Below are 23,979 nucleotides of genomic sequence, written 5' to 3'. Positions count from 1 at the left end.
GCAAGCAGGTTATATTTGACGAGAAAATAACTTTTTAGTGACAAACATGTTACATGGTCACCGTACAAAAATAACATTTTGCTCTTGAAACATGTTTGAGGTGATCATATTCCTTCTCTGCGTGTGAGTGCTGCCCGACTCCATGTTTAGGTCAATGACAAGGGCTCTTTTTTTATAGAAGATTCCGAACGTCGTTTCGCATTGCGTTGAAACCACTTAGAGAAGCTTTGAAACAGTCAGAAATCTCACTTATTACTTAGAGGGGTTATTCCCCGGCCTAAAAACTTTTTCGTGTTTGGTCGAAACTGGAACTGTATCCATGAAACTTTGTATGCAAGACGCGAATGTTAACCATTGCACCACGGTGGCTACACACCACTATAGAATTCATGCAAGAAATTTCTTTGAATACAACTGCTTGCAATAGAAGGCCATACATCACATACGACGACTTTTGCTGCTGATAAAAAATGATATCGGGTCTCTAGCAAATTGTAAATATTAACTTTTATTGTTATGGACATTTTGGTCGAACATATCCCTACCCAGTGTTGCCAGGTTAGGGGTTTTCCCCCCAAATTTAGGGTTTTTTTTTTTCACGTTTAGGGGGATTTTTAGGGGTAAAATTTATTTGGGGGGATTTTTGGGGGTAAAAAATTATTCCAGACCTTATAAAGTGGAAGATGCGGAAAGTCAACAAGAAGATCCTAAATACAAAAAAGTATCCAATAGCATTATTTTCGTTATCTTTTTTAAACTCTTCTGTTGAAAGGGCATTTTTAATATTTGACAAAATTAAAAACAATCGTATTTTAACTTAGCAGCTGAAAGTTTTTTAGGAGTAAGCCCACTTTTTAAATTGATATACATATTGTATTATTGCATCCATAGAAAAAATAATTTCCTCAGGGATGAAATTTTAAACAAACGCAAATCTCTTTTGTTTTAAAGTATTTTCTTGAATAGCAAATTTTATTTTTTATTTACTTCAAACGAAAAAAAATTAGCATCAAAAGAAAACTTAGTTTTTCTAAAATTTCGTTTCTCAGGAAAGAACTCGTCTTTCAGGATATATATTTGTGTTAAATTTAATTTTTAAAGTGTATCACTACAGGATTTTTTCACGTAATTTTGGGACCACTTTTTGTACTTTTATATTCTGAATTTTTTTTGGGGGTTTTTGAAAAAAGCTTAGACCAATTTAGGGGTTTTTTTCTTAAGATTTGGGGGGAAGAATCAAAAATCACCTGGCAACACTGTCCCTACCTCCAAATGATCAGTTCAAATGGTACGGAGGGAAGCTAAAATTTCTCCTTTAAGATTTTCAAAATTGTATGAAAAAATCGCCTTTCACATTATTGGAGACCCAAATGTTGGAAGGTTATTGATTTACTAGATTATTTTAATCACGCGTCTACAACATATCTTCAGATTTAAAATTTGAGCAAAATCGGATCAAGATCAATGTATGAACCAACACCCAGCGAAGGAATATGATAACCCCAAACATGTTTTAAGAGCAAAATTTTATTTTTGGATGGTGACCATGTAACATGGTTTTCGCAACCATGTTATTTTCTCGGAAATCTTGTATCTGATTTCGGCAAGCAGGTTATATTTGACGAGAAAATAACATTTTAGTGACAAAGATGTTACATGGTCACCATACAAAAATAACATTTTGCTCTTGAAATAAATTTATCTCAGCTCTTTTACACCTAAAATACATCTGGATTTCCAATTTCAATTGTATAGGATGAAAATTTCTGCTTCCTTGCCTTCAAAAGGGGTAGACGATCTATATGGCGGTCGTTATAAAGAAAATTTGGTTTTATAGATATAAAGCAAATCGGATAAAAACTGTTACGTCTGGGCGCTCAGCAGATAGATTGACAGATGCTTAAGTATATAAATCGATATTTCGTTGTGACAGACTTATTATACCCCCTTGGTGGGTATAAAAAATCTGGCAACTATACTCGTTCCAAAATACAAAGTCTTAAACACTGAATTTCAACAACATCCCACAACACAACATGCTCCAAGCCAACAGACGGTTTAGCCCCATCATGAACGACAAAATTGCGGAGGAGCAATCACAAGGAGACAATAGCCATGACTATAGTGATCTTCAGCAAGAGCAGAACCAGTAAAAGCATCAATACTTAATGCACCTTGCTTTTTGCCATTGCAAAGTATTTCTGTGCTTCAAAACAACATTGCTTGTTTTTACAAAAAAAAAAAAAAGACAAAGTTACAAAAAAGGCCGAGAAACATGATTTTTATGTTTAACCAACAACTTAACAAATATTGGTTATTGGGTCTTCAGGGAACGTAGTATTGTGTAACAGTGTTGCACAGACCCTGATATGGGGAGCCAATTTTTTCTAGATAACATATTTTACAGAATAACAAAATATAGTTTCTTTTTTCCGAAATGGAAATTTATAAAGGCGAAAATATAATTTAGGAAAATTTTAAAACAAAAACATTTAAATTTAATTTTATTTTAACGTATTTAAATTTCAGTTTTGTTTCTGCGAAATTAACAGCGAAAAAAAGCTATTTATGTCAATGATTTTTTTAAATGGACTAAAAATATATCAAGTCAAAATTTTAATTATATTTTGGTTAAGTTTTCGAAAACAGACATACAACTTCCTTCATGTGGATTTACTTAGCTTCATCTTAAAAATATTAATTTGTACATTTTTATAAATGGACATCTTCATAAAATACACGAAACTATACGTAATATATACGACAACACTGAACTTACCTTGACGTAAGAGAGTCAAGGAAGAGTATTTATTTCAAGTCAGTTTGATAAACCCCAACAAACTTGGTGCGTTTTAAAGAAGTGATTGCATTTCAGATTTAAAATAATGAGTAAACAAAACCGCATTTAGTATTAGTGTGAAAAAGAAAACAATTCGAAAGAAATAAAGAAAACCAGGACCGATACAGGATTAGTCCCTGATGTGTATGGAACCGTCGCAGTTCGGATCAAAACGTATGGAAGGAACCCGTCACTTTAACATAGGTTTGTCATTGACGGTGTATAAACCTATAGCCTTATACTTAATAACATTTGAATTTTCTTATTTGAATTTAATTTGTAACTGTCATTTGAATTTATATTACCAAAATATCTACAGTTTGAAAATAACTAAGATCTACGAATGTCAATGAAAATGAATTATAATGTACTAAAAAAGATACAAATTTAGAAATAGCGACTTCTTGGGAAGTCACTCTACCTAAATAGGGTCACTTCTATTTTACCAACAGAAGAAGAAGCTGCAAATTTACTGGTAAGGAAATTTCAACTCCAATAAACCCCATACTGAACTGAGTCCTCTTGTGTGTTTTTATTCTTTTGGTTTTCTACTTGTGTGGATTGAATTCCCTGTGAGATTCTATCCCACAAGTAACCCCTCTCGTCTCCTTCAACCAAGGTAGTCGTTTGCTCTGGTGAGATTGGAAGATCTCTGCGACTCAGAAATACAGTCCACAACAACAACTTACAATCTGTCACAGTGCTCCACTCATCCAGCTCCATCACCATCGTCGGCCAGTGTATAGGAGCCCCTCTTCCTCTTACGTAGCCCCCCCTTGACTACAGCATAAGCCCAATATTATTCAGACGGGTTAAATTTACAATTAAGGACAGGATTTTGACTTCATTCCAAAGGACGAAAAATGTATAGATCCAATCAGATTTTAATATCAAGAAAATATATAAATCAATAAGGTATATTAACATTTAAATATTGCTGCAAACTGGAGTTATATTTACGAGTCCTGTGATACAGCCTAAAAAAATCGCCTCTATAACATACGCCAAACCCAAACATATTATTCTTCAAACATATCTATTTTCCGAATTTGTTCAAGCAAAATTTGTTTGTATTGTGCAAAAATATTATGTTTCACCCTAAGCATATATTTTTGGAGTGCCTCGTGTATGTGTCAGCCGCATACCATAACGAATGCAAGCACCAGTGTTGCCATGTGATTTGTGGACCTTACCCCCAAATATTAAGAAAAAATCCTTAAATTTTTGTAGAGATTTTTCAAGAACCATAAAAATTTTAGGAATGTAAATAGATAAAAAAGCCTTTCCAAATTTTGAAAAAAAATCCTATTTTGATACACTTACAGACAATATTTAATTGTCTGTAAAGCATGTGAAAAGGGTAGCGACAGTAATGCTATTGCATATTTGCTTTTAGTTAGGTACTTGTTTTAACCTTCCTCGTTCCATTTTCTTCAAATGCATGCCCGAATTGTACCAAATTTGATTGAGTATTGTTTTACTTTATAAGGTATAAGATATTTTTCACCCCTAAAAATCCCCCCCAAACGTGAAAACCCCCCTAAAATTTGGAAGGAAACCCCGCAACCTGGCAAAACTGGCTAGCACATCTACCAAAGATAATTGAGAAGAAGAAACGTAAGGAAAATATGATTTAGAACCTACTTTGTAATAATAAATGTTCTTTTATATAAATCTTTTCAGAGGCCTTAAAGATATCAAAGGAACGTGTTGGTCATATCATTCATCAATATTTGGATATGCGGAAGCTCTGTTCAAAATGGGTGCCGCGCGAGCGCACATTTGACCAAAAACAAAAACGTGTTGATGATTCTGAGCGGTGTTTGCAGCTGTTAACTCGTAATACACCCGAGTTTTTCCGTCGATATGTGACAATGGATGAAACGTGGCCCCATCACTACACTCCTGAGTCCAATCGACAGTCGGCTGAGTGAACAGCGACCGGTGAACCGTCTCCGAAGCGTTGAAAGACTCAAAAGTCCGCTGGCAAAGTAATGGCCTCTGTTTTTTTGGGATGCGCATGGAATAATTTTTATCGATTATCTTGAGAAGGGAAAAACCATCAACAGTGACTATTATATGGCGTTAGTGGAGCGTTTGAAAGTTGAAATCGCGGCAAAACGGCCCCATATGAAGAAGAAAAAAGTGTTGTTCCACCAAGACAACGCACCGTGCGACAAGTCATTGAGAACGATGGCAAAAATTCATGAATTGGGCTTCGAATTGCTTCCCCACCCACCGTATTCTCCAGATCTGGGCCCCAGCGACTTTTTCTTGTTCTCAGACCTCAAAAGGATGTTCGCAGGGAAAAAATTTGGCTGCAATGGAGAGGTGATCGCCGAAACGGAGGCCTATTTTGAGGCAAAACCGAAGGAGTACTACCAAAATTGTATCAAAAAATTGGAAGGTCGTTATAATCGTTATAATCGTTGTATCGCTCTTGAAGGGAACTATGTTGAATAATAAAAACGAATTTTGAAGAAAAAAAATGTGTTTTTCTTTGTTAGACCGGGGACTTATCAGCCAACCTGTTATGTTTGTATAATTATTGTATTATATTTATATTGAAGAAAATGAGATGTCCCAAACATAATATTTTCTAACATATTAAAATATATGTCACAATCATATTATACTAGTTTATGAACATTATTTGTTATATGCACATAAAAATATTGTGTTAAAAATTTGAGTTCCACACATAGAATTTTTACATCGAAATATATGAAAAATTATAATTTTTTGTTCGTGTATGTCCGTTAGTGACAATTTCTACCAATTTCCCGTAGGGGACTCATCACCATGTGGGATATCAATAAATCAACTATGGTCTAGATTTGAACCCAATTGTATGTAGCAAACTTTAGGAATTACTTACTTTATAATTGGTTATCGATTTTTTTACTGACCTGCAATAAAAAAGAAGAAAATTATAAATAATGAATAAAACAAAGAGTATTTACATGAATAAAGTTCATGGCTTTATATAATAGGCGTGTTTTCTTTTAGTATAAGATTGAACATTACAAAGATCTCCAACTCATAAGGCAAATTTATCATATATCAAAATGTGGAATATTACAAACTAATTCTATATTGCCATTAAAAGCACTTTTTGTATTTATTATTCGGCGAAAAATATTCCACCTGCTCACACTCTTTCTTCGTTTATTATTTAAATTATTGACAAAAAAGGGCTATCGTCAATGAAGGAAAAGTTACAGGCAATTTTATCCTGGTAATACCTTCACGATTAGCATTGGTCAAGTGTAACGTTTTGCTAGTTAAATCATACAAACTTTATATGTAGTACTAAACGAAAACAGAGCAAATGATGTCTTACACTGAAAAAAAAAAATTTAGCTTTTATTTTCAATTACGTCTGTTATTAACTTTTCAACACATATTTAATAAATTGCGTAGTTGAATTTACAATTTTAAAGAAAATTTGTAAATGTAATTATCGATATTATTACATTATATTTTCAATTTCCAAGAAAGTTAAAGAATATGTGCCGTTTTCACAATAATACTGTAAAAAATAACGAATAAATATTACAAATTAAGTAATTGGGCGTACACTTTTGTTTGTTAACTCAAAATCAATACACGAATAATTCGATTTCAGCCAATAGTTATAAGTAAAAAGGACATTTAGTTTTTTTTTTGTGTACAATTTCCCTTTTTCCCAAAATAATTAAATGGTGACAAAAATAAAATAGAATCGAAACACTGTGTTTTACTATGTCACAAAGGATATATGTCGCATAAGGTTTAGTTGTTTTATATTTTTTGTTGTTGTTTTGCGTTGCTGTTAAACAAAACACCAGAAAATTTGCTGTTAAATTTACACAAAACATTAAAACAAAACATCATTTTCAACACCATCAATGATGACGACCCGATCATCAAGGGGTTTGATGATTATGATCTTCAACAAAGAAAAACAAATAACGATAACGACCATTGCAGTCATTATTGTGATTGCAGCGGCATAGTTGGCTGCACAGCATTTCAAAAATTCAAGTGAATAACGAAACACCAGATCCAAAAAAAAAAAACAAGAGCCATGGTACATGGAATTGCGTCCGAAATGGGATTTTATGTAAACGTCTTTATAAGTAATAAAGTTTTGTAAAAAGTTGTCATCTTTGGCCTCTTGGTATTTTTCTCCTTCATTTAAGTTTTCCGTTTTGTTTTTATTTGGCTTTTGTAGGAGTTAAGTTTAATTAATTGTCACTGCATCAGCATGCTGGAGAAGAAGCTGGCACTGCCTCAGCAGCAAATTCAACTAAAATTGCTTTTTATTTCTTGCGTTTTTTTACAATTAAATTGCTGGTGGTTTTAGAGCCAAATGAACATACACCCCAACTTATTCACCACAAAACCATTCAATTAATTGCGGCAACAATTTATTATTCTCTGTGTGTTCATGCAATGCAATAACCAATACTCAACATCTGTCCATCTGACAGTCCGTCCTTCTGTCCATTGGTGGGTATTTAATTATTTGTTACTGTTGCTGCTGCTGCTGTTTCTGTTAATGAAGTGGTTTTTCGGGGTTTTTCAAATTCCAACATTAGCTCGTTGAAATGTGTGTGAGATCATCAGATTATTTTATATGTTATAATTTATTAAAAAAAAAAAACATTTTGAAATATTTTTTGATTCGGCGATATTTTGAAATTCTTATGAATTTCTGTTTAGGACATTAAATTCTAAATCCCTCTAGGATTTGTTTTCATGGAAGTAGCTTTGCTTTATTAACAACATGTCACACAGTAGATACGAATCACTTTGTACTAGAGAGAGATATGGAAAGCAAGTATGGCAGTAGGGCTTGAATTTATTGTGAAATTTGGCAATTAAAATATTTTTTTTTTGAAATGTTTGCTCGAAAATACTTTCCTCGAATGACATGACCGTGTAAATGTAAAATTGTGTGTATACCAGCTAACAAGTGGTTACTGAACTGGACACAGGCTTAAAGGGTGATACGGTCAAAATTTGGTCAAGGGAAAACGCGTGTAAATCGGTGAAATCGTTTATTTAAAAAATCAAACTAAATTTCTTTTTCAAGTTCAATTAGTATACAATTCAGGAAAAATATTCAGTTAGGCTTTCGCTTTTCCAAATCCGAATTGCCGGGCCTCACGCTTGACACCTGCCATCAGATTTTGTACAGCCACCTTGTCCACCTTCTTCGCCGCAGAAAGTCAGTTTGCCTTGAACTGCTGCTCGTCCTTAGCCGTTTTTTGGTCTTCTTTAGGTTCCGCTTGACAATAGCCCAGTATTTTTCAATTGGGCTGAGCTCTGGCGTGTTGGGAGGGTTCTTGTCCTTGGGAATCACCTGCACGTTGTTGGCGGCGTACCACTCCATGGCCTTTTTACCGTAATGGCAAGATGCCAAATCCGGCCAAAACAGTACGAAACAACCGTGTTTCTTCAGGAAAGGCAGCAGACGTTTATTCAAACACTCTTTCACGTAAATTTCTTGGTTGACAGTCCCGGAAGCTATGAAAATGCTGCTTTTCAAGCCACAGGTACAGATGGCTTGCCAAACCAGATATTTCTTTGCGAACTTTAACAGTTTTATGTGCTTGAAAATATCTGCTACCTTTCCCCTTCCTTTTGCCGCATAAAACTCCTGTCCCGGAAGCTGCTTGTAGTCGGCTTTGACGTAGGTTTCGTCGTCCATTACCACGCAGTCAAACTTCGTCAGCATCGTCGTGTACAGCCTCCGGGATCGCGCTTTGGCCGTCGTATTTTGTTTATCATCGCGATTTGGAGTCACTACCTTCTTGTAAGTCGATAGTCCGGCTCGTTTTTTGGCTCGATGCACGGTTGTAGACGATACACCCAGCTTATTTGCGGCATCTCGGAGAGAGAGGTTAGGGTTTCGCTTGAAACTACCGGCAACTCTCTTTGTCGTCTCAGCAGCTTCCGGTTTTCGATTTCCCCCCGATCCAGACTTCCTGGCTGTCGACAAACGTTCCCCAAACACTTTAATTACATTTGTAACGGTTGATTTGGCAACTTTTATCGATTTTGCCAGCTTTGCGTGCGAGTAGCTCGGACTTTCGGGATGCGCGAGCACAATTTTGATACGCTGCTCTTCTTGCTTGGACGGCATTTTGACAACTGAAGAGTGAATTCCAAAGTCAAAATAGGAGCAACATTCTACACACAAACACCTTCAAAATGAGGGGTGTTCAGGTTTTTTAAATGCAAAATTGAAAGAAATACGTCAAGTTTATATTGACCAAATTTTGACCGTATCACCCTTTACCCATAATTACAATTGGTAATAGGGGTTTTTGCTGGGTAGTAACAGTCTAGCATGCTCTCAAAGACCTTGTGTTGAAAACATTTTTTTTATTTCTGTACATGCAATGAACATTTATTAATATTATATGATCTTTTTATGGAATTCTTAAAAAAGCCCAAACTGGCGATAAGATCCACCACATAGGTATCACTTATTGAACCAAATACTGATTCAATTTATTAAAAACATTGTCAAGTCAATCTTCACTTATTGAGATCGGTATGCAAGATCACAACTTGTAAAAAGTAAATATGGCAGTAAGTTCGACCGAATTTTATGTATCCTCCACCATTGTGTAGAAAGTTATGCTAAAGACTGTCATTCACAATCGAATTACTTGGATTGTGGTAACACCTGCCGATGACAAGGTGTCTGAAAACTTCTTAACATTGTTTTCTAAATTTTAGGTTAGTCCATATAGAGTCCTTCAACCGATATCAACCAATTTTTGCATGATCATTACACAGTTAGAAAAATATGTTTTTCATATGTTCCGATATAAACAAAATGTGTTTCGGGCACAATTTTTAAATACGATATATTTAAGTGCAAACATGTAATGTTTCTAAACTAGCGCTAAATGTTTGGGACACATATGTTAATATGTTAGAATATATTATCCCAGCAAAAAAAATTGGAAGTTGTTCCACAAACATTTCTTTTAAAGCCCATCCCGGAATCCCCCATCGAGTTTTTTCAACTTCCAATGCAGTCCTTTTGGACAAGTCCACAAACATTTCTTCTAAAGCGCATCGTGGGATCCCCCAATAATTTTTTTCCACTTCCGATGTAGTCCTTTTGGACAAGTGTACAAACATTTCTTCTAAAGCGCATCTTGGGATCCCCCAATGATTTTTTTCTAGTTCCGATGCAGTCCTTGTGGACAAGTATTAGAAAGAACGCAATCAGGCTATTTTAAGTGCAAATTTTGTACAGTTAAATTTTACAAACAAATAGAAAACTAATAAAAAATAAAAAAAAGAAAGTAATAAAAAAAGTAAAAAATAATAAAAAAATAAATTTCATCCCCGCTGGGATTTGAACCTGTGCCGTTTCACTTTTTCGCTTCCATGGAAGTTCTTTTGAGAAGGTTTTGCAAATTACGAGAATTTTTAATTTTTTTTGTTGATTTTTAATGGAAAAAATATATTTATACGAAAATATATGCCGAAAATAAAAAATAAAAACGATGCATGACATAAAAAAAATAATTTTTTTTGAAAAATATTTGATAAAAAAATTGCCGCTGGTGAGATTTGAACCTGCGTTTCTTATTTTTTTCTTTCATACTAATAAAGAACATCTCGAGAAGCTTCTAATTGCTTCCTTGGTGTTGTATTACGATCATATCACAAACATTTGAATTGACCTTTCGACGCTTTATGTTCAATGGCGTTTGTGGCTGAGTGTGCTAAGGCGTTCTGTTATGGTGCCAGCAAACCCAGGTTCAACCCCTGGTCGGAGCGAAAAAGTTTTTCAAATTGTAAAAATTAGATAATAGGAAAATAATTGTGTAATAATAAAACATATGTTAAATTCATTGGAGATGATCCAAGTTTGCACTACTTCCGGATCACAGATTGGGGATCTAAACTACTTTTTTGGAAGCTCTTTTTTTGCTGGGTATGTTTGGGGCATGAATGTTTCATAAAAATAATATGTGTGAATGTAAACATATATAAATTTACAAATTTCGAGTAAACATACATATGTTGTGATATTTTATTCAGAGAGCGACAGAGAGAGAGAGAGAGAGATATCAACATAACACAGCGAGAGAATCAAAGGAGAGCAATTTCTGTGAAACTGCTTGTATGTTGTTTCGGAAAACTGTTTTATGATAAGGCCACAATTTTGATATGCTTAAGTCTAAATATTATTTAATTTGAATATTACAATGAGTATTCGGAGTAAAGAGAATAGACATTTGAGAAAAAAAAAACTGCGTGTGTTTTTGGCTTGAGAGCAGCATTTTATGAATGTGTGGGCATGTGTTTTGTTTATCATTTTGGCATTATGGGCACAAGTTTTTTCTTGGTTCGTTAAAAGAAATCGGAACGTACGACAAGTAAGTCAAAATATTCAGACAAAGGAAATTAAAACATAAACAGTGGAAAATATACAAAAGTTACAAAGGGATCTTCATAAAAATAACGAAAGGGCACTATACTCTTTTTAGAGTTGGGATAGTAAAATGAAAAAAGGAGGAAACAGTGAAAAATTAAACAGTAATATGTATTAAAACAAAGTTTAATTCCTATTTATTAATAAGTGGTCCAAGAGGAGTTGACGGACACCTTCAATAATAAAAGCGGGCATTAAGTTCGAGTTTTGCAGCTAAAATGATTTTTCATTTTAGCGGCAAAACTCGAATCTCTAAGAACAGAATAACGTTATAACTTTTTTTGCGAAATTGTATTATAACTTGGTGGGGAATGATCCAAAGCAACAGTTGAAAATGTTTATTTTCTTTAAAATTAATTATTAAAGAAAAATAAAAGGCAAAACATGGTAATTTTAGAGTGATAATGCCAACTTAAACCGGCCTTAAATGCATTTAAAATGGTGTTAAATGCTAGTAAAAAACTGTTCACGCCTAAATAAATTTATGCGTATATTATAAAATTATTTATGTATGTTTATACTCGACTCCACGTTCTTCTTTTGTAGAGTTTTTGAATTCCTTCCAAAATTTCAAACTTTTATACCAAAAACAGTTTTTTGTTACAAAAGTGTTATTTTTCCAATAAAAAAGCATGTGAATGATTCTCAAATACCGCAAACATGTTCTACCATTTAAATGATGGAATTTGAGATCATTAAATGGTCGAGAACCATTAAATTGTTTTACTTTTTTACAGGGGAAAAAGTATTTTTATAGGTCAACCCTCTAATGCCCAAGCCCGCCTTTAGACGGGCTTCATTTAATAAGGAAGCTTTTAGTAAAACACACCTTAAGACAACAAAAATGGGCAAAATAAAAAGAAAACTTATTTGAAACTATTCAAGAGGCTTTGCAGCATATGCTGAATTTTATCGTATAAATTTTTCTTGCTTAGTTCTCTTTGTTTTGTGTCGTTAACATTGAAGATTTAATCAGCTGGCAAAAAAATTGGGGTATTAGAGGGTTAAGTATAGACATGTCTAGAACCATGTACCATAAAGACCATTTACATTTTTTTGGTGACCATTTAATTTTTTTTAATTTTTTTGCAGCGAAAAGAATTTTTTGTTGATTGTTTCTTTGAATGGACGGAGAATACGGATTTACTGTTTTGTGTTCATTTATTTATTATATATGGCCTCAAACACCCATGCAAAAATTGGTCGAAATCGGTCCATAATTATATATAGCCCCCATATAAACCGATTCCCAGATTTGACCTCCGGTGCCTTTTGGAGCAGCAAAATTCATCCGATCTGGTTGAAATTTGGCACGTGACGGTAGTATATGGTATCCAACAACCATGCAGGAATTGGTTCATATCAGTCCATAATTATATATAGCCCCCATATAAACCGATCCCCAGATTTGACCTTCGGTGCCTTTTGGAGAAGCAAAATTCATCTGATCTGGTTGAAATTTGGCACGTGATGGTAGTATATGGTATTTAACAGCCATGCCAAATGTGGTCCATATCAGTCCATAATCATATATAGCCCCCATATAAACCGATCCCGAGATTTGTTTTTGGAGCCTCTTGGAGGAGCAAATTTCATCCGAGTCAGTTGAAATTTGGTACATTGTCGTTAACAACCATGCCTAACTAGGTCCATATCGGTCTATAGTTATATATAGCCCTCAGATAAATCGATCCCCAATCACACAAAAATTGGTCCATATCAAGTTCATAATTGTACACTGAAAAAAATATTGTCCTGAGGTCAAAGATTTCATGTCTTTAAAATACGAGTGCAAATTCTGCTTAGCATAATATGCTTCCAAGTATATTATATGTTCACATAAAACAAACATAATAATGTTTCTGTAGTATCCAATAATATATGTGCTTCCTGCAAAATATGTTTGGAACATATGTTAGAAAAGCGATTTTTTTGAGGGTGTAGAAGTCATAAATTGACATCACGTACCAAATTTCAACCGAATCGAATGAATTGCTAAATGCGGTCTGATTCGTAAACATACCTTACACTCTACAATAGGGGTTTATGCTGCGACAGATACTTCGCTTATCAATTAATTTAAAAAAAAAATAAAAAAAAAAACAACCATCCAATATAAGATATTTCTATAGATGTTTATCTATTTTTCAACAGTTATGAAATTTCTACTTCCCTGCTGCAATTCCCACAAATTTTCTTCGATTGATCACCATCCCATTATTGGAATTTGTCAACTTCAAAGACTCCTAAATGCCGACAAATAAACAATTCATAAAATAATTCCAATGATTTAACAAAAAAATTTCCAGCTACGACAAAGGCAAGGAATGCGTTTGTGTGTACATGAAATGGCCATGATGATCCTTGAAATGTTAAGAATAGGCAATAAAATTAATTCTGGGTAAATATAACACTTAAAAACAAATCGAAATTCTTAACCATAACCATTGTCCTTCAAGTGCCAAGGACCTTCAGTGACCAGAGTTGTGAAAACACAACACAATGTTGCGCTAGGTTATTGATCTCTAATTTACCACTCATTGATTTCCATGAATACAGGATGCTCTCGACACAGTGTGAGGTCCTCATTGTATAATGGGCTTTGATGACTTTACTTGCTCCCAAGGGCATTTATATCTCCTAGAACAAAGTGAAGACTGTTAAGAGTTCCCAGGAGATAATATGACGATGGTCATATCTTTTTGTCAGGCTCATTTGCACAAAACCACAATCAATACCGCCAGTTCGAATCCCTCCTGGCACAGTTGGAAATGATGAGGGATTACCAAGATGCTACCAATTGCATTGTTCATTTTCAAAGAAAGGACAAAGCGAGAATAAAAAGTGAATTTCATAAGAAATCGATATCGTAGTGTTATTAATTGTCCACGATAAATCCTAGACAAGAAATGTATTTTTATTTAAATTATTAATCTGCAGGAATACATAGGAAATAATAAAACTGTTGGTTCATGGTCATCTCTCAATTTCAAAATATCGTTAAGTTATTAAACGCATAAATCGATTTCTTCAAAATGTTGCACCATTTCTTTGTAAAATTTTTTAATTATTTTGTAATAAATAATTAGTCATATGGATCATGTTTTTAATAATGAAATGACAACTGAATACACTAATAGAAAAATTACTTTCAAAATTGTGAACGGATGGTAACAAAATGATACGGAAACTTTCACGAAAAATCAAAACGGAATGTTCACGGTCTCGTCCACGGGCGTTCATGATTTCATGAACGGTTTTCTTTATTTTTTGGCAATGAAAAGTCTTAAAATATTCGTTAGACGTGCTTAAGGCAACTCCGTCCGGTGGTTCAATGTGCTAAGGCGACTGTTAACGCCTATGGAGCAGACAACTCAGGTTGGAGTCACAGTAGCGGATTTTTTTATTTTTTTTTTTTTATAAATTCGTAACTATTACGTTTTCAGATCATAAACGCAGGTTGTTGTTTTGTCAACGTATGGAGTCACTTTATCGTTATCAGATAGACACCGTATGTTCTCGGTTTGACACCATATGAATGGTGATTTGGAGGAGGTGGGTATTTAAGATTCGGCCCAGCCGAACATACGGCCATATTTAATTCTTCACAATTTGATTTGGTATCTGTTCAGCTAAACTATTTATCATATCTCCCTAGTGTTTTCATCAATCATCTAAGAACTTATTGGAATCTCTTTCTTCATCCCAAAAGGATAAATGGTGGCCTCCGCTTATTTCGTAGACAATAAATATTTCACAAAATTCATGTTTATTTATTTAAAATTTTCACAAGAGTATTACAAATTAAATTTTTCTGAAATTTCATTATGAAATGGTGTTGATATGAGCTTGCATTTTTTTATTTCTTTGGTGTTCTTGCGCCATTGACCTCCAGCTAGCTAGACTCTTGGCAGTAATCTTTGATGGCGCCACTAGGAGGGAGCAGCATCCCGGCAAGCAAAACCAAGTACTATGGTACTGACCATGTACTCAACTTATCATTTTCACTTTGTATGAAAAAAAATAAATACCATCGAAAACAAAGAATCAGCGCAATCTGACAATCTTTACACACAGATGCGTTATGCTCGCACAGCGTGCCTCCGCACAGAGTCTTCCGATTTCGCACAAAGCGTAAAATGTTAATTAAAAAAGTAAAGCGCACATTTGGTGCATGGCATGCGCACACTTTGCAGAATATTAAACCATGGATGCATAGATGGATGGAAGGAGAGCTATGAGAGCACCCGAGCTTGTCAAATGAAATACAATTGACAGGCATTTTTCTTCACTTTACAATCAAAGGACAGCGGGAGGGCATTTGAAGTGGAGTGAAGTATGTGTGAGTTCCATTCACATGGGATGGCGGCGTGTTCTTATTTATGGGGCCCGTCATGTATGCGGTTTCCCTGGAAATGTTCTCCTAAAATAAACACAAAATTCCAACAAACATTATTAGAATTTACAATGAGGCAGAAAACAAAGCCCATTTCATGTTACTCCGTTTGACAAATCAAATACACGAGTATTCCAATCAGGGACTACAACTACGCAACATCATCATTTTTCGTTAGCATGTTATGATGAGTGGAGTTACCCATTTCTAGGAATTGCATGGAATGACAATTGAATTGCAGAGTGACAAAACCATCACAGGCACAGTGGTGCTCAATTATCAGCGATAAAATTTACGGCCTTAGAGATTTGGTTGCCCGGATGTCATCGGATGATTTTAAGCGACTCAAATTGATTGCTATACAGATCTTCGAAATTGAATAAACACTGGAATGCCAATAATCGGTTGGTTGATAACAAGCCAAGATTCTAATGAATCGGCCATATATTCAAGTAGGTTGTAGGGAATTGTCAATGTAGAGAAAAGTCATATCAAGCCAAATTTATATATAACCGATTATCAGATTTGATATCTTGATATACTCAACCGCGAGATTGTTTGCCCGATCTGTGTAAAATTTGGAGCTGTGAATATGGGCCCCATGAAAATGACCATGTAGAAGGGTCGACAGGTTGCGATACTTTGGCATTTGAACTTTTCCTAAGGTAGCGACATCTAGAAAAAGATTCAAGGAATGCCTAGTTTTTCGTAAAGAAATTAGGATCAGTCGACCCAAGCACGTTGTCGGCTAAGCAAAGCAATTCCTTAAAATGGCCGCAAGGAATTCGTGAAGCTGGAAAAAGAGAACGATCCCCGGATGAGCCGCCATCTTCTAAAAGGGGTCGATGTCCCTACTCACAAGTGCTAGAAAAGTTTCCCGGACCAAGTCCTCGACAGCAAGATTTCGGATGGTATCAAAGACGATTTAAGTTAATCACATTTGTAGATCAGAGGTCTATGGATTGCTTTAAAGCTCCTTTGATGGTAATTGGTGAAGTTTAAGAAGGAGTCGCTTTGGAGTTAGTCGAGAAGAGAGGCATACTGGCTAAAACTAGAGCACATGCATTCATACCCTCCTGATCCTGAGTCAATATTAAATAGACTAAAGGTATGTAACCCACATCTCACCGATTGGAAGAGGTGGATGCACCAAGATCATTGAGAGAACATTGCGTCGTTGTTACATCTAGCCCAGACCTAAGGTCGTGTAAGTTACGGCTTTTCTTCTCTGCGAGTATAGCGAATGGTAAAAGGAGATGAAAAGTGGATCAACTAGGACAATAATGTGGAAAAAGCTCATGGTGCGAACGATATGAAGCTAAGCTAATGGTCGCAAAGCCAGGACAGAAGCCATCTAGGTTGTGTGTTTTGTGGATTTGGAAAGGAATCATCCTGAATGATCCGACTCCAACTTTTAATACTATACTTCAAACGTTTAATACTATACTTTTTGCTGACAAGTAAATAGAGAGACGGACGGACAGTTAGTCGGCTCTAAACTATTCTGAATCGTTCATTCTGCGTGGAGTCTATGACCACTTTCATGTAGAAACCCTGATCAAAAGCTCTTGGTCTAATATAATCAGGTATTATAGTCAGTATCCAACTTCCAAAAATCACTTTTCATGGAAATTCTTTTTTTTTATTTGTAGTAGTTGTTCCATTATCTAACCACTGTTTTTCCTTTTCTTCCTGGGATTTTATATTGTATTTGTCGGAGTCTTCTGAACAAGGAACTCCAAATACCTAAGGCAACGATGCGATTCCATGCCACGCGTAAAGTAAAGCGCATCAAAAGACTTCATGGCCCAAGAATGTGACTCCTAATAATGTTTAATTGTACCGGTAGTTTGTTTAACACATCATTTAGCGAAATTGTTACATGACATTAACAACAGTCCATCATCATTGCTTGCGAGCACCTTACCGCCGAAGCATTGCATTGGGCCAAAGCGGTACGTACGATGGATGCATGACAAGCGCACAGCACATCAAATCATAATCCATCATCGTCTGGCTGGCTGGTTGGTTGCCTGGGACGCCAACAGCGCTAATCTGCTAACCGAACTACTACTGCTACTGGTTTCTAGAAAAATTGAAACAAAAACGCCACTCTCTGGGAGATGACTCCAAGTAGTTTCGTGCCACATTTTTTTGGTTTTTGTTTTTGGAAGAGCGTTTTACCAGGTTGGTGATGATTTCGTTGAACAAGCCATAGCCATATTTCACATTAGTTTAGCTGTGTTGTTTTCGACGCTATTTGCAAATTAAAATTTCATTTAACGAAAAGCAAAAAAATGTCATGCATTTCAACAGTTTCCGCACAATTTCTCTTTCCGGTTGGAAAGATGAAAATTTGCAAATTGAATTTATAGCGAAGAGAGTTTTTTGTTTTTTTTTTTTTTTATTTTTATTTGTTGAGTATTTGCAAATACTCCCCAGTCAAATATTCGTGGCTTATCACAAATGGCTCTTTTCATTGCGATTTTTCTTCAATTCCCTTTCCTTCTCGATAGTGCAACACCATTTCCATTTTTCGTAAATTCCAGAAATATGGAGAGCAAGAAAAGATGTTCTTGTCGTTGAAGCAGGAAAATTGAAGAATTGGAAAGGATTTACAGTCAATAGGTTGGCCCTGATTCCGTATGTCTCTGTAGAAGTTAAAAGGACTTCAATAACACAGTCATTGGCAACTAAAGATACAAAACTCGATAACCAACTTATGCAAAAAGTCGATATTTTGTACTTTTGAAATTCGACTAATCCAATTTTACATTTTTTGAAAACCCAATCCAATCGTCTAATTGAACTGTTATGGTGGCTAAACCCGACTAAAAATTTTTGTTAACGAAAACAACATTGTGGAGGAAAAAAATCGAAAGCTGCGCCACCAAAATAATCTCAAAATATGAAACTTTTCGAATTTTAGTAGAAAAGTCGACATCGACAATTTATGATATTTTAAGAGTCTAATTTCAGCTCAAGGAAGCATATGACCAGACTGAATAAGGCGTCAGGCGTACTTCACTCTCGCACCTTTTTGTAGGTTGAGAAGTAAGAGGGAACTGTTTAGTTACCTAGATAGAAGATAGGAGACCAATGATTTTATCTCTCGATGTAGCTGTCTCTTATGATCGCTAACAGATTATAGTCTTATGCGCTTTACAGACTATCAGTTATTCCGGACGACAGTGCTCGTATCGAACATATCCCATATATTGTGCACATTGTAAGTTAAGTCCGAAGGCATAATCAATACTGCTGCATGTATATTGGATCGATAAAACATTTACCGATTATTTAGTCATCGCCGACAAGTCGTATCGATCCGCCACACTGTAAGATTCTTTACAAACACTGACATTCCGGAATAACTGATAGTCTGTAAAGCGCATTACCCACAATGTTGGTGGAGGAATAGCTCCTACTTGCTATCACTCACTGTATTCGGGAATTTCCGTCTCATTTCGGTGTGTTTAGTAAAGAGTGAAGGCTTATCAAACGTCACGATAAGAACCTTAGGATAATTGGACGTGGAAATTATCTTGTCATATATGTGGCGGGGTCCTGGTTAATCTAGGAGTTGGAAATGGTTGCTGTCAACTTGGAGGAAGAAAGTTGCATATTACTACTGGCAATGAAGTCCTTAAATTCCTTGAATTATCTACCTGACGTGACTATGAAGCAACCATCCGTATAGGCGTACATCTGAACATTCAGTACTCCACCTTGAGGCAGGCTTTGCTTATTCCCCGTGAGCGAAGATGTTTCCTCGAAATTCCACATAATTGAGAATGGAGACTGCACAATATCTTCCAAGAGAGAGCTATGAAGTACTCAGATATCTGATATTTTAAGGTCGCTGAAGGTGCAAAAATATAAGACTACAGATACAGAATTCGAAAGTAGACATCTCGAGGTAAAAAAGAGTAATCGAGTTTTAACGGAAAAAGTCGAATTTAATTTAAAAGGAGAATATGATGTCGGAACGTCGACTTATACAATTTTTCCAAAAATCGGTAATTTGATTAATTTTGATTATTATTGTAATCGCTCTCCAATGTGCTTCGACATTCTCGTAGCTAGACCATCTGGGATAATGGCTGTCAATCCTTTAGGGGTCTTTAATGTCTGGAGAACGTTCGCCTGACTGACGGCCATATGGAGGCTATCTGGTCTGAGGGCTGGAAGACTTGCCTTCAGACCAGACTTGGAAGCTTGAATGGTTTCAAATGTTCCACCAGGTGCTCGAACAAGTAATGCGTAATTTTGCCAGTGTCACATCAGCAGCATTATGTGAAGCAGCTACATATGTCCATATTGCCGTATTGCATTTACTTCTAGCCTTTTGAGCCAAAAACAAAATTCCGAAAGGAGCACGATTACAATTTAATAGGGAAGTCATTTTTTGTGTCTTCACAGGAAATTGGAAAGCAGTTTAGTTGGAAGGACTAGGAACTACTAGAGGTATTCAAGGTATCTTCATAATGTATTTGTAGTGTTCAACAAGGTCATAGTACCCTTCTTCTAATATAACTTTGATAATATAACTTTGGCTTTGATGTGTACTTTAATGATTTTCCTCTGGAGTATTAGAAATTGTGTTCATTTTTGTCCATTTCCACTCGAGATGAACTTTATCACCATCGTTTTTCTTACTACATCGCAATATTGTTGCTCATTAGCAAATGGTCGATTGTCGATGGAAAACACTCTCACAATATTGCACTTTCTTCCTTCCCAGACAGTTGGATTCATGTTTTACTTGTCGATAGATAGCCAATGACAGGGAGAGGTAAATAAGTGCTGGTATCTTTGCACTTGCCCTGGTGGCCATTCCCATTTTGGCGGCTGTTATCAATCAATTTTCAAAATTAATTAAGTGCACCATAGAAAATTGGAATTGATAAACTCAGAGTATTTTACATTTTATGGCTACCGGTATGAATTTTCCCAGCTATGTAGTAGATTTCGTGGTGCATTTGCATGGCCACTGTTATGTTATGGAGTCTGGAGGGGATATCTGCATTTCTGTCACTAGGCAATTTATATGGAGGCAGTTTTGCTGATAATTCGATTTTTATTTGTTTGCTAGGGGGAAGGCAATTAATAAATTTTACCTTTCGACCACACATGATTGGTTTTCTCACACGTCGTGCATTCGATTTCAATTGCCAACGAAAATGTAGTGCAGCAAGATGAATCTAGGTCGGATATGGCCTGTAGGTCTATATCTGACAGCTTTGTTAATTAGCCCAAATGATATGACAAGGTGAAAACGAAAAATTGAATATGGCATTGTATGCTGGAGACTGTTGACTAAAGGAATAAGATGGCATTGAATGTTATTAAATGTATAGGAATGTTTTACATATTTATATGAATTAAAAGTTTTCGGGAATAATTGAAACGTTTGAAGGCTGTAATTTGTCTAATGACGATTTCGCTTGGAATGAACGTTGCAACATTTTTTTTTATTTTCGTCTATGGATTAAACCCTTACAGACTAACAGTAATATATTACATTATATACATATCGTTTGATTATATATTCTTCAAATTCTTCAAATTGATTGCAAAATATGAAGGACACTGTCATAGATTTTGGGTCCTGCATTCCTCACAATCTTATGAATTAACAATAACTTTGCAAAGACATTATCAGTTGGGTGAAAATATAAGAAGGGAAAAATCAGTGTAATACCAAGGCAACCCATTTTTAGCGAAACCAAATCGACCTAAGATATTTTCACCCCATATTGTCAATTCACAAATCGTTTCGGCAATTTGTTTGCTTCCATACTAAGCGCTTCGGCAGTTAGCTTGATTCCACTTGTAGCTTCGGCAACTAACTTGTAGATTTCTTTACAAACCCTACCGACCTGTATCCTAATTTAAAACCTTTGAGTAAAACTTGTTTCTTTAATTTTAGGATTTGTATCCTTTAAATGTGCGTCTATCTGTTTAATTTGCATGTCTTTGACCTAAATGGAATTTTCCTCAAAGTAAAGAAAAAACGTTTGAATTAAAGATATAATATTTAAACTGACTGAAATGGGATTTTGGATTAAAAATAACCTTGACCTTTCCACAAAAAAAAAAATCTTTCATTTTTAAGTCAAATCACTTAATTGTAAGGACAATACGACTTCATTGAAAAGTTTATCGACTTTTGGACAAGGAAAAAAGCTTTATATTAGAGAATTGCGTCGTCTATGCTAAGCAAAATTTGCATTCGTATTTTAAGGACATGAAATTTTTGGCCTCACGACAATATTTTTTTTTGTGTAAATAAAGTTAATTGGACCTGTGTATCTTAAAATTATGCCTTGGTATATTTCTGCAGCTATAGTCTTATGCTATTGGTTTTCACTCATTTGGCAGCCATGCAATCTTCCTTATAACTCCTTAAATTGTGCCGGTGGTTCCAGCGACCTTTGTATCGAAAAAATTTGGCATCATTTTCCTATAAATATTGCCAAATAGGTTTTTATTTGTGTTATTTCTTCCATATAAATAAATCTCATTTTGCTGATGTGAACACTACGGATTATCATCAAACTCGAATTTGTTCAAATAACAGCTTCTATTCTCTGCAGTAGATAAGAAAGCAAATTTATATGATTTGTGTTTATTTTCTCTGCCCTGGAGTATGTATCCATCATTACAACCATGTTCTGGCTATTTGAAAAGGACAAAGTTTTTCTGTATTCTCCAAGGATAAAAGAAAATATTTACAAATAAAACTTTTTTATTTAAGAAAAACAGCAAAAAATGCAAGCTCGGCATTTTGACCAAATTATTTTCAGTGTTTACTTATATACTAACTAAACACAATAGCATCCTTACAAACACTCTTAAGGATATGAGGGATGGCTAGCAAGATTTACATGCCTTCTTATCATCACAGATCCCCCAAAAAACATGTCTATTATGATATAATATTCAAGTCCTTTTTCGACAAATATTATTATTGTTGAAACCAAGATGTCTCAAAGATTAGAGAAATTATGAATTATCCTTGAGAGCAACAAAACGCCTTCCCTTTATACCAAAATATTTCCCAAAAGGGGTAGTTGGTGGGTTGGTTTATTTATTTTGTCCTTCTCGTCGATTGTTATTCAAGTGTATAGAAGCTCAAAAGCCAACGATGGTAATGGAGGGATGACTGTTGCAATTTTTGTTGCCTTCAAGTTATAAGGATCTCTTAACGGACATCGCCCCATTGAAACATATAACAAACCACAAAATTCGGCTATCATGCAGAGCTCATAATTTGACGAACTTACAAAACAAACTTGAAAAGCCCTAAAATACAGACATATTCTACTGCCCCATATATCCAACAGCATCGGCATTTCGTTTTATCCTAAAAAGCATTTAAAGGCAGTAGCTTTTGCTATTCGTTAAAAGTAAAAATAAAATTGTACTTGGCCAAGAGCCAAGATAAATTTTGTTTTGCCATGGCCAATGTGTATATTATTTGGGGGAAAAATTATTTTATATAAAACAAATTTTAAGAGTCTATTAGAGCAGATATTTAATAGAAGAAACGCATACATTGGGAAAATAACGTAGCATGTAGTAAATTTATTCAACTTTTAGATTGACAGAATATGGGAACGGCTTCTTGGGCATAACATTCATAAAAATTCGTAGACTATCCCTACAACCTCAAAAAAAATCGCATATACCCCAAACACATTTTGCTTCAAGCATATATATATTTCCAGGATTGGTGCAAACAAAATATTGTTTGTATTGTTCAAACATATTATGTTTCACCTTAGGGCATACACTGGTAGTAAAAAATTTTAATGAAATTTTCTTTTTAAGGCGCCAATTGGTAACTTCCATTATTTTACTTGCAGCATACTCTCTAGGTCTCTCTTTCTAAACACATATATGCGTATAGGCTATTTCCAAATTAATATATGTTTGCATCTAAGCATATTATATTTACAAACATTTTATGTCCCAAACATAATATGTTCTAACATATTAACATATATGTCCCAAATATGTTATGCTAGTTTATGAACATTATATGCTTACAAAATTTGAGTTCCAAACATAAAATTTTTACACCCAAACATACGAAAAACAGTATTTTTCGTCCGTGTCAAACCCAAAAATAATGAAGATATTTGTCCACATTTTGCAATTATACACCCTCAAAAAAATCGCATCTGTAACATACACTCCCAAACATATTCTGTTTCCATCATACACACAAAGAAAAGAAAACGTGTACCGAAAACGTTTCTCTTTTGTTAAAGTTTTTTGAATTGC

General features: G+C 34.9%; 1 protein-coding gene across 3 annotated transcripts in view; it reads right to left on the bottom strand.

Moving 5' to 3' along the window:
• pigs (GAS2-like protein pickled eggs) overlaps positions 1-23,979 on the bottom strand; it is a 455,389-nt gene that overhangs the window by 161,185 nt on the left and 270,225 nt on the right. The window lies entirely within an intron of this gene.

Source organism: Haematobia irritans, chromosome 3 (genome assembly GCF_050003625.1).
Source record: "Haematobia irritans isolate KBUSLIRL chromosome 3, ASM5000362v1, whole genome shotgun sequence".
Taxonomy (NCBI): Eukaryota; Metazoa; Arthropoda; class Insecta; order Diptera; family Muscidae; genus Haematobia; species Haematobia irritans.
This window is presented reverse-complemented; position numbering and strand designations above follow the sequence as displayed.